Source organism: Athene cunicularia (genome assembly GCF_003259725.1).
Source record: "Athene cunicularia isolate RWA chromosome Z unlocalized genomic scaffold, athCun1 chrZ_part2, whole genome shotgun sequence".
In the NCBI taxonomy this organism is placed as follows: domain Eukaryota; kingdom Metazoa; phylum Chordata; class Aves; order Strigiformes; family Strigidae; genus Athene; species Athene cunicularia.
The window spans coordinates 8,130,178-8,146,733 of NW_020799143.1; the positions used below are offsets into that span (position 1 = coordinate 8,130,178).

The following is a 16,556-nucleotide window of genomic DNA, read 5'->3' on the forward strand; positions in this document are numbered from 1 at the left end:
GTTTTCCCATTTTTTTTAAACTTTTTTTTTTAAGTTAAGATGAACAGTGAAGTTTATTCCAAAACACTCATCTATAAATGGCAAGAACTACACCTGAACACATGCCATTCTTGTAAATTTCACTGAGAATTAGTACAAATTATTTTGCCATTTAATTAAATATTTTATTGTACTTTTTGTGCAAGTCATGAATTTTTTTGTTAGTCACATTAAAAAGAATTAACTATGCATGCTTTCACATAAATCCATCCTGTAATTTTATGAATTCTGTTTTATGTGCAATCTCTAGTAGCTACATGCTTTTATCCAAAAGCAAAAAACCCCTATATAGCTAATGGAATTTTTAAAACACTGTTTGTACTACACATTATTTCCTACCATTTTCTGCTGTATCAAGGGTGATAATTTGAGCTTAGTTGGGAAAAACAGTAAATCTTTCCAAAAATATTTTTAAGTTGATTCATGATAGATTTCAACAACCAGTTCTTCTTTAGGATAGTAGTGGGTTTTTTGGTTTGGGTTTTTTTTTTTTTTTTTTCTTGCTCTTTTTTTTTTTTTTTCTTCTAGTGCTTTTTATACTTCTGCTTTTTAGAACAGTGGTGTGATTGGCTTTTACTCTGTATATCTGACCTTTGTAAAGAATCTGAGATTCTTTTCCACTAGTTATATTAGTGCTTTGTTTCAACTATCTATTAATAACGTTTAACTTAAAGTCTACTGGCACAGTGTGTATCTGTAAAATGGCATTGCAGGAGAATCTCTGTTCTCAAAGGATTTATAGCCTCACCCTAGGTTAAATTTGACATCTCAGTTTCTGTAAGTAAAAATGGACAGTAGCCTAGTTAAGGTTATCTAAATTTCCAGCAGTGTCAGTTCCTTTGATGCCTTTTTCTTTTGCATTGGTGTCTTTGACACCGACCTATTGTGCATTGAATACAGATACATTTCAGGACATGCCTGCTCATTCTGGTCTCCTGATGTGCATCCCAGGGTGTTCTGATTCCATGTCAGAGTGTGACTGGGTATGTACTGGTCCTACATAGTTTCTTTCCTTTTAGCAAAATACTTAGGCTCTCAGGGAAGAAATGAAGATGTACGTCAAGTTCTATGCTCTGGAAACTCAGGGTGCTCACAGCCACAAGGTGCTTTGCAGAGTATTCAAATCCCTGCAATCCAGAGGAGAGATGACACCTCCCTACTGTGAATCAGCTCCCTTGCAGGGATTGGGGCATTTACATTGCCACTGGGAGCCATATAAACATTTCAGGAAAATTAAATAAAGGACTGGTTAAAATAAAGACATATAGGTTGTCCATATTTGACTGTGGCACTGTGTTTACCATGATATGTGTGCATGTAGCTCTTGTAGCTGTGGGCCATCCTCAAGGTTGAGAAGGAAAGGAAATGTGCAAAGGTATTCTTGACATTGTAACCTGATGTAGAAAACAGCTGTTTTTCTTGTTCCATAAAAGTCTATTAGAAAAAGCTTTACTGACTGTTTATTAATGCCTCCATCTTCCTCTACCTTCCTTCACCTTCCCCCATCCCAATTATTGTGAAGTGATCAACACTTCAAAGTTACTTAGCAACAGAGTTAGTGTGAGGTTTTTATCACTTTGACAATAATGTTGTTCCACTCTTAATGAACTCCCAGTTGCAATTTATAATTTCAGTGAAGTACCTCACATAGTCATAGATCAAGTTACCCACCACCTTAAAGTGGAGCATTTTGAAGAGAAATACATTTTGTGAATTCTGAAGAAACTGGTTTGGTGGGGAATGCAGTACTCTACAGAAGATAAAAGTATGTCCCTGTCATTTTTTTGTGGTGAAGCACTGATTCTGCTCTCCAGAGACTGTAGGCGCTCCTGTTAGTAATGCAGGAGACGGGAAGGTACCCTTCTCTTTAGTTTGACAGGCCATCATTTGAGGCTGGGAGTTTTGCCAGCTAGTGACCTAGTATATCCAGTTTCTAATTTGGGGGAAACGTTATGGAGAAGGTGGTGACCTGACAACTCTGGCATTTCCTGGGGTTATCAGATTACTGTGACACCATCTGAGTGGTTTTTCAGGCTGAAATTTACTTGGATTGAACTAGTTGTATTGCTTGCTCTGATGAGAGATCACCTGTGATCTGGAGACAGATATTTTTTTTTTTTTTTTTATTAAAGTTGTTACTCATCAGTTTTGCTTTTGAAGTTCTGGGAACATGGGAGTGTTTAGGTGTAGGTGTGACAGTTAAGTATCTTCTGAAGAAAGCTTCAGAGGAAGACATTTAGCACTGTTTGTCATCTGGGAGCTCAGCAACCAGAATTTTATTATTATTTTTATTTTTATTGTTACCATGAATATTATTACTGTTTGAGTAATACATATCCTGAGCTTAGATACTTTTAAAGCATGAGATATCTCTATCATCTCTTGGTTAAAACATTGCTGATGAGGTTCATAAGGCAGCACCTCTGCTGATATCACAGAATCACAGAATAAACTAGGTTAGAAAGGACCTTGAAGATCATCCAGTTCAACCATCAACCCAACACTGACAGTTCCCAACTACACCAGATCCCTCAGCACTAAGTCAACCCGACTCTTAAACACCTCCAGGGATGGGGACTCCACCACCTCCCTGGGCAGCCCATTCCAACGCCCAACAACCCCTTCTGGAAAGAAATGCTTCCTAATATCCAGTCTAAACCTTCTCTGGTGCAACTTGAGGCCATTCCCTCTTGTCCTATCACTTGTTACTTGGTTAGAGACACTCATCCCCAGCTCTCTGCACCCTCCTTTCAGGGAGCTTTAGAGGGTGATGAGGTCTCCCCTCAGCCTCCTCTTCTCCAGACTAAACACCCCCAGTTCCCTCAGCCGCTCCCCGTACGACCTGTGCTCCAGACCCTGCACCAGCTTCGTTGCCCTTCTCTGGACACGATCGAGTCATTCAATGTCCTTTTTGTAGTGAGGGGCCCAAAACTGAACACAGGAATTGAGGGGCAGCCTCCCCAGTTCCGAGTACAGGGGTCAGATTCCTTCCCTGTCCCTGCTGGCCACGCTATTGCTGACACAAGCCAGGATGCCATTGGCCTTCTTGGCCACCTGGGCACACTGATGGCTCCTGTTCAGCCGGCTGTCAATCAGCACCCCCAGGTCCCTCTCTGACTGGCAGCTCTCCAGCCACTCCTCCCCAAGCCTGTAGCGGTGATGGGGGTTATTGTGGCTGAAGTGATATGGTCACGAGGGAATGAAATGGATTCATATTTCTCTAAGATTTGGTCTAAATGATGCCTGGGGTTTTTTTGTTTGTTTGTTTGGGTTTTTTTGTTTGTTTGTTTTTCCCTGAGGATGACTTGGAAATGGAAAAAGAGAATGTAGGTGGCCTTTTGTCAAGGGAACTTAATGCACAGATGTGTTATGGGACTCTCTGAAGTCCCTTCTGAAAGTCTGCCTAAATCTTCAGATTATGAGCACCATCTTGCATTCAAAACCTTCACACTTGAAGCTGAGCAGCTCATGGGTTGCTCCTGCAGTTGTCTCATGTGATGCAGTTGTGTACTGCATTACGTACTGCAATATCTGAGTATGTCACCACAATGTCTGTGCTCAACTAGGAGGGAAATCTCTGGTCTAAAGGGTGTGTCTGGCATCAGCCACGTAAGGATTTCCTGTGTTACTAGGTAATACTGAAGCCAGTGATAACAGGTGGCCCATGGGAGCTGTTTAAAAGACATATTCAGCCTTCATTATCCTTTAGTAGAAGCATAAATGGGTTTAGGGTCAAAACATAGAAAAGTTGACATGTTTATTGTGACAAACATGTGTGTATTTCTGTAAGTGATGGACTACTAACAGTCCATGAGCTTGCTAGCCATTTTCATTTTCGTACACAGCCCAATGCATTTTGCTGACATTTTAATGATAAATCTGACACTTCATATTCCAAAATTATTATTTTTATTTTTTTTTTTTAAGAAACAGAATCCCCTCAGTGTTACTAGGTAGTGTTTGAAAATAATACTGTAATATGAAAGTATTTTCTCTCTGAAGAAGAAAGGAACTCTTTAACTGTGCAAAATCTTTGTGGTAGTGATTGTATAATTTCATCTAGAATAACTAGCGTTGTCATTAATTTATCAAGTGCATACTCATTTAAGGTCAGCACAAGCTTATTTCAGTCTTCTTTTTATTTCAGTTGTGGTGGCTACAAAATAAGGAAAAAGTTTGCTGTCAAAATATGGAAGCAAAGTTTTATTTTCGAGAGATGTTTGGAGTTGGTGATGATTCACACTGCTAGAGGCCAGACTGTTCTCCTGGGATTTAAATGTTACAGGGAAGACCTGCTTAGGTGCATAACCTGCTTATTGCATAACTGACCATAGTACAAAAGGTGTTTAACAGAACAGTGTCCCAATCCGATATTGGGGAGGGTTCTTAAACGATCCCAAGATCGAGATTAAGACACAAACGAGGGCACATGCCGTACAACCTTATGAACTTTATTTTGCATACAAAAATGAAAATAGCAATAGGACAGAGAGAAAAGGAAGGAAAAGTCAGAATCCCTAAGCAAGAAAAGGGTAGATATGCAACAGATTAATAACCACCACCACAAATCCAGCAATGTACCGTTTGCTCAGTCCTGGTGCAGTGATGGTGCTCCAAGCTCCAAAAGTGATGACAAGGCTGAGAGGGAGAGAGAGAGAGAGAGATATCCGGAGAGAGGAGTACGCAGTCCTTTTATTGTCCCAGATTTCTCAAAAAAATCCTGCCCATTTCCACGGGGCTCATTGTCTCATGGTCCTCCATGCGTGCGTGCCCCGGCATTCACAGTGGTCGTGCCGGCCTGCGCGTCGTCTTCGCCACGATTTAACTTCGGGCGGATGTTGTGGTTTTGTCTGGGATAGTTTCTCTTCTCCAGAGCGTACTCCTCCATGTCCACGGGACTCCAAGGCCAGGACATGGTGGTGGTGCAACAGCAATGCATGAGACAAACGGTCCAACGCAGTCCCTTACAAACAGCAGAACTTTTTTTACTTGAACGTTCATATCTTTTCTGTGTCTTTATCCATGATAACAATCTTACTGTATTGTAGATGCATGTTTCTTTTATATTTTACATTTTGATCCATTGTTTTCTTTCATGTAGAGAAGAGCAAATATAATGGAGCTTTTATTCTTGAGTTTATTGACATTTACTTTCATATAAATCCTGTAGCAGAAGTTAACATAAATTGGCAGAAGAAAATTACATGTCTAAGTCCTTTGGCTTGTCCCACTGATTAAGGACTGTCTTTGATTAAGATCAGCCTTGGAATTTTGATAATTTATCTGAACAAGGCCCATAAGGTTTATCTTTAACCTGGGTGAAAAAAATGTTCTCTCTGACAACAAAGCAAACAAAGTATTAAAGATTTTCCTAAACAAAAGAATTGAAGTGTGCCTTGATCTGTTCATATAATTGAATGGAAAGAAATATCTTTTTTTCTTAGGCTCCGAATTTTACAGTTGTTTAACAATATTGATAAGATTGTTTTTATTGACTTCACAAGGCAAAAAAGCACTTACCATTCTTTACATTTTCTTAACAACAACCCATAATGTGTCAGTTACTGGTGGAAATGCTGTGATCAAAAGGCATTTCCATTAGGCACCAGACTAAAGTTTGGCTTGCCAAATATCTAAGTTACTTTATCTTGAAAAAATGTTACAAGTAATGCTGCCTTTGTAAAGAATAGTGAGCCCTGTCTTCTATTCTTGTGCAAACCTGATTTGGCTAAAAAAAAACAGGTGCAAGGCAATGAATGTGCCTTAGTTTGACCAGACTGTCTGACATGCTGACTCAACATTGCTTTGTTTGTTCAACTAGCTACTGTGTATAATGTGCAAATGAAGTACCAACTTTACAAGACTTGTGTGACTGTCAGCCTGTCTCAAGGAGGATGAAGTCCTACTGAAAGGATACGTGCAGCTCAAAAACAGGCGTTCCTCGTTTCAGTCCCTGTTGCCTAAAGGGGGTTTCTGCCTCACCTGTCAGCAGCTTGTGGTGTCAGTTTTACCTGTCTGTTTGTTGCATTATTCATAAAATGTGCATGATCGTTTCTGTGGCTCATATGTGCATTATCTTTTGCTGCAGTAACAGCATACAGCCTTAAGCATACTAGCCACATGCCGTAAGGCCTGGAGGCTGTGGAGTCTTGGAAAAAAGATTTAGTTTTCTCTTGTGATTCACACTTTTTTTTTTTTTTTTTTTTTTTTTTTTTTTTAAAATACAGTTATATGAGACACAGCTAATTTATTGATTTCTACAAATTCTTAAGGGAATTATTAAATTTCTTCTCCTGGCTCTGCATCATAGGTGCAAAGTATTATGTGTTAGCATGAGTAGACTCTTTGATGCCACTTTTTTTGTAACCACAAAGGTACTTCACGACTGTCACTTCCTAGGTGGATTAAGACTTTATGAATAATTCAAATATTTATATATTTAATTATTGTTACACAGAAATAGAATTATAGATGCACTGTTTGTAAAAATTAGAACTCCTGTGGAAATTATTTACCCAGTATACTCCTAAAAACATTCTGGTATAGAGAAAGAAGGATTAATCGCACATTTTGTGTTCATGTCTGGGAGTGTCCATTGCATTTTACAGTGCTCTGTAAAACTCTTCAGTCCCCAAGCAACCCTGCAACCAGTCCTTTTCTTCTTGAGCTGCCAGCATATAACCTGCTGAAGGTGTGGGTGGTCTGTGTGCTCTAAACTGGAGTGCTTTTGAGGAATAACACCCAGGATCATGTATTCTCTTCCTATACAAGTTCATTAAAAAGTGATAAACTTAATTCTTTGTGGTAGATTTTTTTTTTTTTTTTTCCTCCTGCTCCTACTGTCACCTAGGCAGTTGTCTCAGGCTGTTCTGACTTTGATCAGATATTTTTCTTAGAGTCCTCCCCTGATTATTCTAGCTACTGTGATGTGTGTTTACCAACATGACTGTGTTTAAACTGACTATGGAACGGCACAATGTGATTAAATTAGAACTAGTGGATGCTGTCCTGCAGTGGAACAGCTTTCCAGAAAGAGGAGGAGGAGGTGGTTGAAGGAGACATTCCTGTTATTTATGAGGACTCTGTATACAAACCAGATGTATAGTCAATATTCTCCTCAAGAAAAGAGAGCTGTAACATGAAGTTTCATCTTCAGGGTTTCAGCGTTGCTGATTAAAATCAGAGCCAAAAATTACACATAATGAATATGTTGCTAAGGCTACTGGCACTTCATCTAAAGTAAGAGGCAGAGTAGTTCTCTTTAATGGATTTTTGGATCAAACCTGTTGGCCTAGGGAAACTATATATAGTTTTAAGTATTTCTATTCTCTGAAGTTGGGTTTTTTGGTGGCAGAAACCTTGCTCTCTGAAAGGAACAACCTCTGCACATTATTATTAGCATTACTAGAAATATACATGCATATCTTTTGCTTCGCTCATAGTGTGGTACTGGAAAATTAGATCTCTGTGTTCTCTATCATCTTACTGGTGGTGCTGAGCTGAGTTCCCAAAGGGTGGTAGTTGTAGCAGAAGTAGTATTTTGATTTGATGTTTTACCTATTTATTTTGTAATCATTTTGATTAAATAGCACATAAGAGTTGACGAACCTGAAGAGTCATTGATCCTGGAACACACTTTCAAGTTTAGGTCTTTTAAAAAACAATGAAAATTTCAGTAACAGGCTATGGTGGTTGATTAGGTACATTAAAGCTTAGTTTTACAGCTGGTTTGGCCAAAATTCAGATTGAATGAGAGCAGTGTTTGTGAACTAAACCAGAATTCTGTTTGTCCATCAATTATTCAACCTCTAATTTAACCCTTACGGAAACCTTGAGTCTTGCTTTGTAGAAGGTATGTTTGGAAATGAAGTGTGTTACCCAGAGGAAAAGAGAGGTTATAGAGAGAAATGATGTGTAGTAGAGCACGACTGTGTTTGCTGGGGCTGGGCCAAGTAAAAAGTAGATGCATGTTAAGACTGATGAAAGAATTTCATATTGTAAGAGTACAGTATTTTAGGATGATAATGGAAGGATGGGAAAATCACAAAAAGAATGCAGGTTTGGACAGAGTATTGTTTTGTTTTAATCAGTTCTAAGTCTGAAGAAAAATAGAACTGCAGAGGGATTAAAATAACATTTTTTTTTTAAAAAAAAATATATGCTTTCAAGGCAGTATAATTTAAACTCAGACTCTCTTAATATACTGTAGTATTTCTTTGCCGTACATGAAAAATAACATGGTAGTGGAGAGGATGATGATAAGTGGGGGAAATCTAGGGACCATCTGAAAGTAAGTGTTAAATTTTTTGTAATTGTATATTCTCAGTAATAATCACAGACTTTAATATTTCTGTATCTAAAATTAAAGCAGCTGTCAGAAATAAATCTCTCTTTAAAAGGAGTCATGAGGACCATTATTCAAAACATACTTTTCATAGGGAAAAATAGGAGAACGAGCACTGAACTGTGATCACAATAGAGGTATTACCTCTGGTTTGACATCTGCATTCAATTCCTTAAACATCCTGGAGATTTTTTCCCAGAAAATTTGTCCTTCTAAAATCTGTTCCTTAAATGCAGGTAACAGATAACTTAAACACACCCCACAACCACAACCAACCAACAAAAAAACAGAGAAAACCCCCACAAAAATCCCACCAAATAATTTTTATTCTTCACAGAAAATGTTATGTTTGGTGACAGTTATTCAGAAGTCTGGAATCAGATCTTTAAGTCTCTACAGGTCTATTTTGCCAAATACGGAAGCATAGCTAAAAGTCCTAGGAAAAGCATGTATTACTGAGGAAATAAGAATAGTATGGAAAACACAGAGCAGAAAAAAAAATCCCTTAAATGTCTTTTGAATGTTATGGTATCTTGATGTCTAAGATAGCCAGTGTACTTAATTCTGTCAAGTTTGGTGCTTGCAGAAGTTAGGCATATGTATGTTCATGTTAGCCCATGTAATTTTTCCTTCTTTTTTTGTGCACTTTGAAGACTCTGCTCTCTGTCTGTGCCTCTGTAGCAGAACAGCTTCTTGCACTTACTCATTTGCTCCACACTGTTTTTTCTTTCCACAAGCTGTTCAGTGAATCTGAGTTCCAAGTGCAATTTTCATTAGTGAAGCAAGGGATAAGACAGGATTTTACTTTCCTCACTGTACAAACGCACGTTTCTTCATTTCATGAGGAAGGGAGTCTCTGGCATGTCGCAGGACCACCATGTTGACCATTTTGAACTCTGCACCTACCTTACCACACTGAAAGAAGATGCTGTCAGTTTCAGAAGCTGTTGCTGACAGCTGTGCACCAGGCACAGTTACTGCTCACTGGTACTGTGTGGCCAAAAGTTCGTTTTGCCTTTTCCATGTATAGCGATTACAGCATTTCCAAAAATGGCAACTGCCATTGGAGGAGAACTGCTAACACATTCTTCCTGCAAATACCTTGTAGGCTCCTCAAGTATCTCTTCCAGACTGTTTGTCAAGCCATGCTACGGAAATACAGTTTTTGTTTGCTCTCTGTTTATTTAACGGATGAAACGAACATTGCAGCAGACTGCGGTGCTGTTGCTACAGTTCAGGAGTCATTGGAAGTGAGTCACAGGGCCAGACAGAGAGCACAGCTTGAAAATGGCCTGGATGCTGGGTGCTGGAGCCGGAGGAGGCCAGCCAGGCCTCTGCTCCTGCTCAGGCCAGTGGCTGTTGTCTTCACCGAGGACTCAAAATCTCCCTCTGTCTGAAGCCTGCAGTGATCAGTATTTAGAGGACATTTATTCAAAACCTATTTTACTCCAAATATTAGAGGGAGCAAAGGAGTGGGAAGACAATTCCAGGAGCAGTTGTGCTTTATTTTGATAACAGTCTTTTATGTAAAATTAAAAGCAAGTCTGTAATGGCCACAACACAGAATCACAGAATCATCTCAGTTGGGAAAGACCTTGAAGATCATCCAGTCCAACCATTAACCTCACATTGACAGTTCCCAACTACACCAGATCCCTCAGTGCTATGTCAATCCGACTCTTCAACACCTCCAGGGGATGGAAACTCCACCACCTCCCTGGGCAGCCCATTCCAACACCTAACAACCTGTTCTGGAAAGAAATACTTCCTAATACCTAGTCTAAACTTTCCCTGGTGCAACTTGAGACACTATTAGCATTACTTCTTAGAGCCACTTGAATGCCATGTCATAGTCCATATTTCTTCAATAAACAATTCTACATCTCATTTTTAAATTAGCATGTCTACTTTTGTGACTTTAGAAGCCTTCAATGAACTTTCCATCATACACTTACATCCTGTGTTCTGCTTTGAAATGTTCCCTTGGCAGGATTTTAAATGCAACAGGAAATGGAGTTAGAAGGTGCATTCCTGAAAGGCTCTATTACAGTTCGCAGGCTATTTCAGAAAGTTAACGGGCTGGGAAAATGGATTTATAAACCTCCTGCAGTTTGCATGCAATAACCAGTATCAACTGAAAAGTGAGTGTTCTTGGGATATAGGAGTTGAAGTCCAATCTGGAAACTTGATAGTATACAAGTGTTTGTAATGTTGTGGTTTTGTTTTAAATGCTGTCTGAAGTTCAGGTAAAAATGTACTTAGGATCTTCCATGTGTACAGTATTTTTAAAAGGTGTTGAAAACATATATTTTCTTTAAACTGAGATCTTATGAACTCATATAATGAAATAAAGATTATGATATATTAAGATCTTCTATAAAATGAAAATACCAGCCTGGTTTTGAACACATTTTAGGAAAACAATATGTGTTGTTTTTTCATACAGTCTTTGCTTGCACAAGAATTTTATTTTTGTTGGTATAAGACTAGTTAGATGTGCTGGTTTGAAGTACTGGACAAAAGTTGCTTGTTTTAATGAAATCCTAACTTCCTTTTTTTAAAGTAAGAATTCTGTCATTGTAAGTTTCAGTAAGATTTTGCACAGAGAATATTTGCAAATATTTGCAGGTTTGGAATATTTTTATTTTCCTTCCTTTTGCAGATTCTTGTTTTCAAAATATCAGGCTCTTTTCTTCTAACCGTATGTACCTACTGTATTGTTCCATGCGGACATGGAAAATCATCAGCACACTTTTTCTTCCACAGTGTCCATATTTAGGAAGAGCTGCCAACATGATACAGGTGTAGTGCAATATGTAATAAAATGCTTCTAATCCTGTTGAACTGACCATAACAAAATTGATTGGAAGATTAAAAAAGCTTTTTTAAAAGGTTACAAGACCAAAATTTCACATGGTAGATGACAGATATTACAGTACTTTCAGGAAGAACAAAAAATACACAGAAAAGTGTGTGTGGGAAGCCATCACATGAGTATGGTAGAAGAATACAATGCCATTCAAAAAAAAGTTAAACTCAAATAGTGACACACCTACCATAGAAAAATTCAAATTGTTAATAAGGATTTGAGCACTAGCCTTAATTCTGAATACGCAGACTGCCTTAGTCTGAAACTGGGAAGCCAAGCAGAAGTGGCACAAAAGAAATCAACATTTTTTAACTTTTCAGTTTTTTATTTTGTTCACCTGAACAAATTAATGACTTTTTGAAAATAACACTAGATCAGATTAGTTGGCTTCCAGTTCATGCACTGGGGTGTCTATTTATTTCATTCCTCAACCTTCCACTGCCCCTTCTTTTTTATATGAACGTTTCTTTCTGAACACCTGTGGACTACAAACTATAAATAACAAAAGCTTGTTTATCTGATCGCCACAGAGCTGATCATTCCTGTATCTAGTGAGAGTCATGTAACTTTTTTTTTTTTTTGTGGTGTGTGGTTTGTGAGTGTTGTCTTTTTTATGTTGGTGAGGTTTTTTGTTTTTGTTTTATTTGTTTTGTTTGGGTTTCTCCTCCCAGCTCCCTCCTTAGAAGAGCAGCTCATCTTGAAGTGCTGAGGCCTCTAAAGAGCTGAACTATACAGCATATACTTCAAACTCATTTTCTTTATATGCAGTTTGAGAGAAAAAATTTTTGGAGACTGATTGTGAAAGATGGTGACTTCCTCTTTCTCTGTCCCATCAGCCTCATCACTTTCTATTCCATGAGTGTGGGTGCTTCTGTTGAATGTTGGTTTCCTAGCAGAACTGTAAACACTACTTCTGGCTGCAGGTTTTGGGGGAGAAACTGCATCTGAGGTGAGTGGGAAGTCATACGGCTCCCTACATGCAGCTCAGGTAGGATGTTGATCAGATCGCACAGGAAAAAAACTTCCTACTCCCAGCCTGTATCTTTTGGGTGCTTCTCCTTAGATAGTAACACGAGCTCCTAATTTCACAGCTTTCTGCAGCTTTTACAAGCTATGGGGAACTGTCTGGGCTCATGGTAATTTTACTGGGGGGTGTGTGCAGACAGCAGTTTTAACCTTGATTGGAGCCCTAGTACTGTATTATTCCAGTTGTGAATTTAGGACTTTTTTTTTTTTTTTTTAAATATTATTTTTGCAACTGTAAGGGTGTCATTTTGCAAGCAGAAGATGGAGGGAGAAAAAAACAGGCAATGCACTTTAAAATCAAGACATATAACTTAAAGGAAAAAAACAACCAAAGAAACCACATTTTCCAGGCTTGGATGAGATATTGGTAAGTCTTCATTTTTTAATTGATGTAAAGAATTTACAGGACAGAAGATACATATGAATCACTGTTTTAAGGAAGCAAGGCCTGTTTTTCTTTTTTGATTGCTGTTTTGAATGATGGGTTTTATGTTTTCCATTATTGCACTAGAAGTGATTTTTTTGGTCCAACCACAGATTTCTGAGTGTGTTCCTCACTGCCAACAATCAAGGCTTCTTTCTTCTGCCAAATGGATTATTAAGGCAGTTAAAAAAGAAAAAAAAAAAGAAAAAAAAAAAAGAAAAAAAATTTGCTTGCTTCTAATCCAACAGTTTCTTAACAAAGAAGGACAGTACCAGATTTAAATGCGATAGCAATCTTTATTATTTCTTCACCAATTAAGCAAGGAATTTAAAAGGCGGCAGACAGGATATTTATATTAAGAAATAACTAAACAGTCTGTTAATATTGGACAGTTCGTAGCTGATCTTTCAGAAACAGTTGCAGTAATATGTATGAAGTAGGTTGGGATAATTGAAAACATCAGGGATGTCCAAGAGCATTTCCTTCTGACTGTTTTTGAGAATGAATCATCAGCAACTATTGGTTCAGACTTGCCAGTTATAGCCATTGCTCCTTTTTGCTTTAAATACAGTATTTTACCTGTCTATTATTAAAAAATACTTTTTATGCATCTGGCTCTGGTGTAGTGATGTTTCAGGTACAAACACCTGTTATCTGATAAATCTGATTGATGATAAGACTTGGAAACTGGCTGAATAAACTTGTTGGCTGTTGTGGCACTGATTTAGCAGCCTATCTTGTCTAGCCTTCAAGAAAAATTGAGAGGTAAGGTGAGGTTCTGCATTCTGCAGTTCTTGTTGTTTCTGCAGTGTTTCTGCTAAATGTTTTGTACAGCATTCCCATAAGAGCCATAATCATATCATATGGCTGCAGTAGCTTCTGTTTCATGGGTGGTGGTAAGAAAGTGTAGAGTCTCGGTTTTCCATGTCTCTGCTGTGTTAGTCTGCTAATACTTTTTTAGGCTAGTGAGTTATCAAAGATTGTTCACTGATATCTCCTCACTTCTATCTTTTCACTTTCAGATTGTGTAATACCACTTTTATGTGAGTAGCTAACATGCTCTTTTTTTTTTTTTTTTTTTTTTCCTTTTTTTTTTTTCCCTACTGTCAGGCTCTGAAATTAAAGAGAGATTAAGAACAGGAGTTATATGTAAAAGAAGCATGTCCTGAATTTAGTGTGTTCTATCACATAATAAAAGAAGAAAAAGAATCCTGCTTAGCAGTAAAAGTAGTCATATGGTCTTCATCCTGTTATTTGGAAAATCAAATGTGGAGACAGCCACTAATATTTCTTTTGTCTATCTGATTTTACTTAATCTGCTATGCTTGTGATCCAGTAATGCAAATTCACTGAATGGGGATGTAAAAACCAATTTTACTTCCAACTATGATCTCTAGCCCTGCACCTCTGTTGCCTTGAAAGTACTAATTCGTGAAGCATTGTCAAACAAAGTCACCTTAAAACACCCAGATCAAGATGTAGTGTTCCTCACTTGGTTTAGTTTGTGTTTCTAAACTACCTGTGGCTGTATATAAATGGATAAAATACTTTGAGATGCATTGTTCTGAAAGGAGTTTTATAAATTTAATAGTGCTTACAAATTTTTGTAAATTAGAATTGAAATTTGCAAGAAATGGTCTTGCTTAGAATTTTATGTTCTCATTGTGCAGTGTAATTTCTGGGACTAAAGATGTGTTTCAGTTAACAGTGTATAAGGTTGTAAAAAGATTTTAGGTAGTAAAGTTATAAAGTTTTTTCATTCCTAACATTACATGTTCTGGAAAATTATAATATATTCCTGTTAAGATGATCTCAGAATAGACCTGCTTCTGCATTGTTTCCTCAGATATAATTAAGATTTTTATTTTCGTATTTGTCCACTGCAACCTTAGCATGTTTTTCATGGACTTTTGTGATGGTTTTCACAGCAGAGTCTTTGTTAGCCCAACTTTCTAGGTGGCCATTGTAATTTTCCTCTGCCTCAGCTTGGATTACCTATGGATGTAAAAGAAATTGCTGGTCAGAAATAGTAAAGAATGGCTTGTATACTAGATCTGGCATAGTCCAGGCAATGTGGTCACTGGGGGACAAGAAGTAATCTCTTTAATGTAATTTTAAGTGGAACCTCTGGTCTTCTTACATTAGAAGACAAAATGAAAGTCAATTTCTCAGAGGTAATTTATAGTCTGAGGTCTTTCAAAAGGCAATTACTCCAAGGAGTGTGTGGCTAAAGAGCAGGGCAGTGCTGATGATGTGTTGAGGATGCTTTTTGACGTGGCTTTAGGCAGCTGTGCCCACTGCATAAACTGTGGTTCCATCAACAATTCTGCTTTTTACTCTTGTTGAGAAGGAATACTTTTACTTGGTTAGGAAAAATGCTTGTGTATGACAGTGGAAACTGTAGATGCCATTCAGAATGCAGAGAGGATTTCTTCAGTAAACTCTTTACAGACCCAGTACCTTACTACCTTAGCAGGTTTTAATTATTTTAGGATTAGGAAGGTACCTAAATGCAGTTCTGTAACAGAGAGGTTCTTCAGCAGAATTCTGTCACAAAGAGAGCTCTTTTAACACATGGGGGAAGGGACAGCATAAATTGTCATTTGGCTCTGGATGTATTTGAAGTGGTTGTCGTATTTTATTTAAGGAAAGAAAAATAGACAGTGATCTATACTTTAAAGGGTTCATATTTAGTTTGCATTAACTAAAACTTCCCCAGTGTCTCGGATAATCTGATAGTTACATGCAGGAGCACTGTAGTATAACAGATTCTGGGACTGCATGGCAGCATAGGAATATATGTTCATATATTAAGCTTTTCATCTAAATGAAGAATGTTGGTACTTTAAAATGTCTGATTTCCTGATAAGGAAGCATTGCTGATTCCACTCCTGACTCTGTATAGCATCGCACAACCTACAAGTCAGCATTTCAGTGTTGAATTACTGCGAAGGTGGTATGGCACATTATGAATTGCTGTTCTGGAAAAACACTGGTGTGCATGACTAAGTCTCTATATGACTCTTTAAAAGGGTAGATTTGTATTAAAGATACTAAGACCCTAAGAATATGTTTACATTTAAAAGTTTTTAAATGCTACATATGGAAAAACTAATTATAAGTGTGATGTGTGGAAATCTAAATTGTCATTTTAAAAATCATATTGAAAATACATACTGTGAGAGTAACTATGTAGCAAATTTGACCATGTTGTGTGAATATCCTAGTTGCTAATTCAATATAATACTTCTTTTGCTAAGTTTTGTTCATAAATTTTAAAGAGAAGAGGCTAGTTTAAATACAATCAGTGTCTGCTGGTACTTTCAGAGATTCCACTGAACTTATAATGCAAGTGAGTTCCCAACATGTTTGGTGGCCACAAATCTGACTGTTGCTTGGATAAATATTTTCCCCAGGTGCACAAAATATTATGCAGACCAACACCAGTTTTCATTTAAAGTCTACTCTGTAACTATAGCCAGAGGCGGTTCCATGCTGCCTGAAATAATGCACTCCAGACTGGCCAAAAAAAACCCCCAACAACCCAAGGGATTTTTCTTCCTTTTGACATCTGTAGTTTGAATGTTCAACATTTTATTTAGCTTTAGGAATGTCTTTAACTTTAGCAACCAAAGAAAAGTCTTTAACCAATTAACCAAACCTGTCTTTTCCATTTAGTGATATTGTAGCCTTAAAAGCTATCATCTTGGTGCTAGTTATGCAAAGAAGCTATTAACTACAAACCAGATAGAACTGGAGAGACTCACTGAGGAAGCTCAGTGTGATGTTTGATGGACTTTATCATTGGTAGTGGCAGCTACTGCTACTTATGGGAGGAATGGAGCATTTATGTA

At 37.7% G+C, this 16,556-nt stretch overlaps 1 protein-coding gene across 1 annotated transcript in view; it reads left to right on the forward strand.

The window, feature by feature from the left end:
- ROR2 (receptor tyrosine kinase like orphan receptor 2) overlaps nucleotides 1-16,556 on the forward strand; it is a 157,841-nt gene that overhangs the window by 26,102 nt on the left and 115,183 nt on the right. The gene's annotated exons all lie outside the window — the stretch shown is intronic.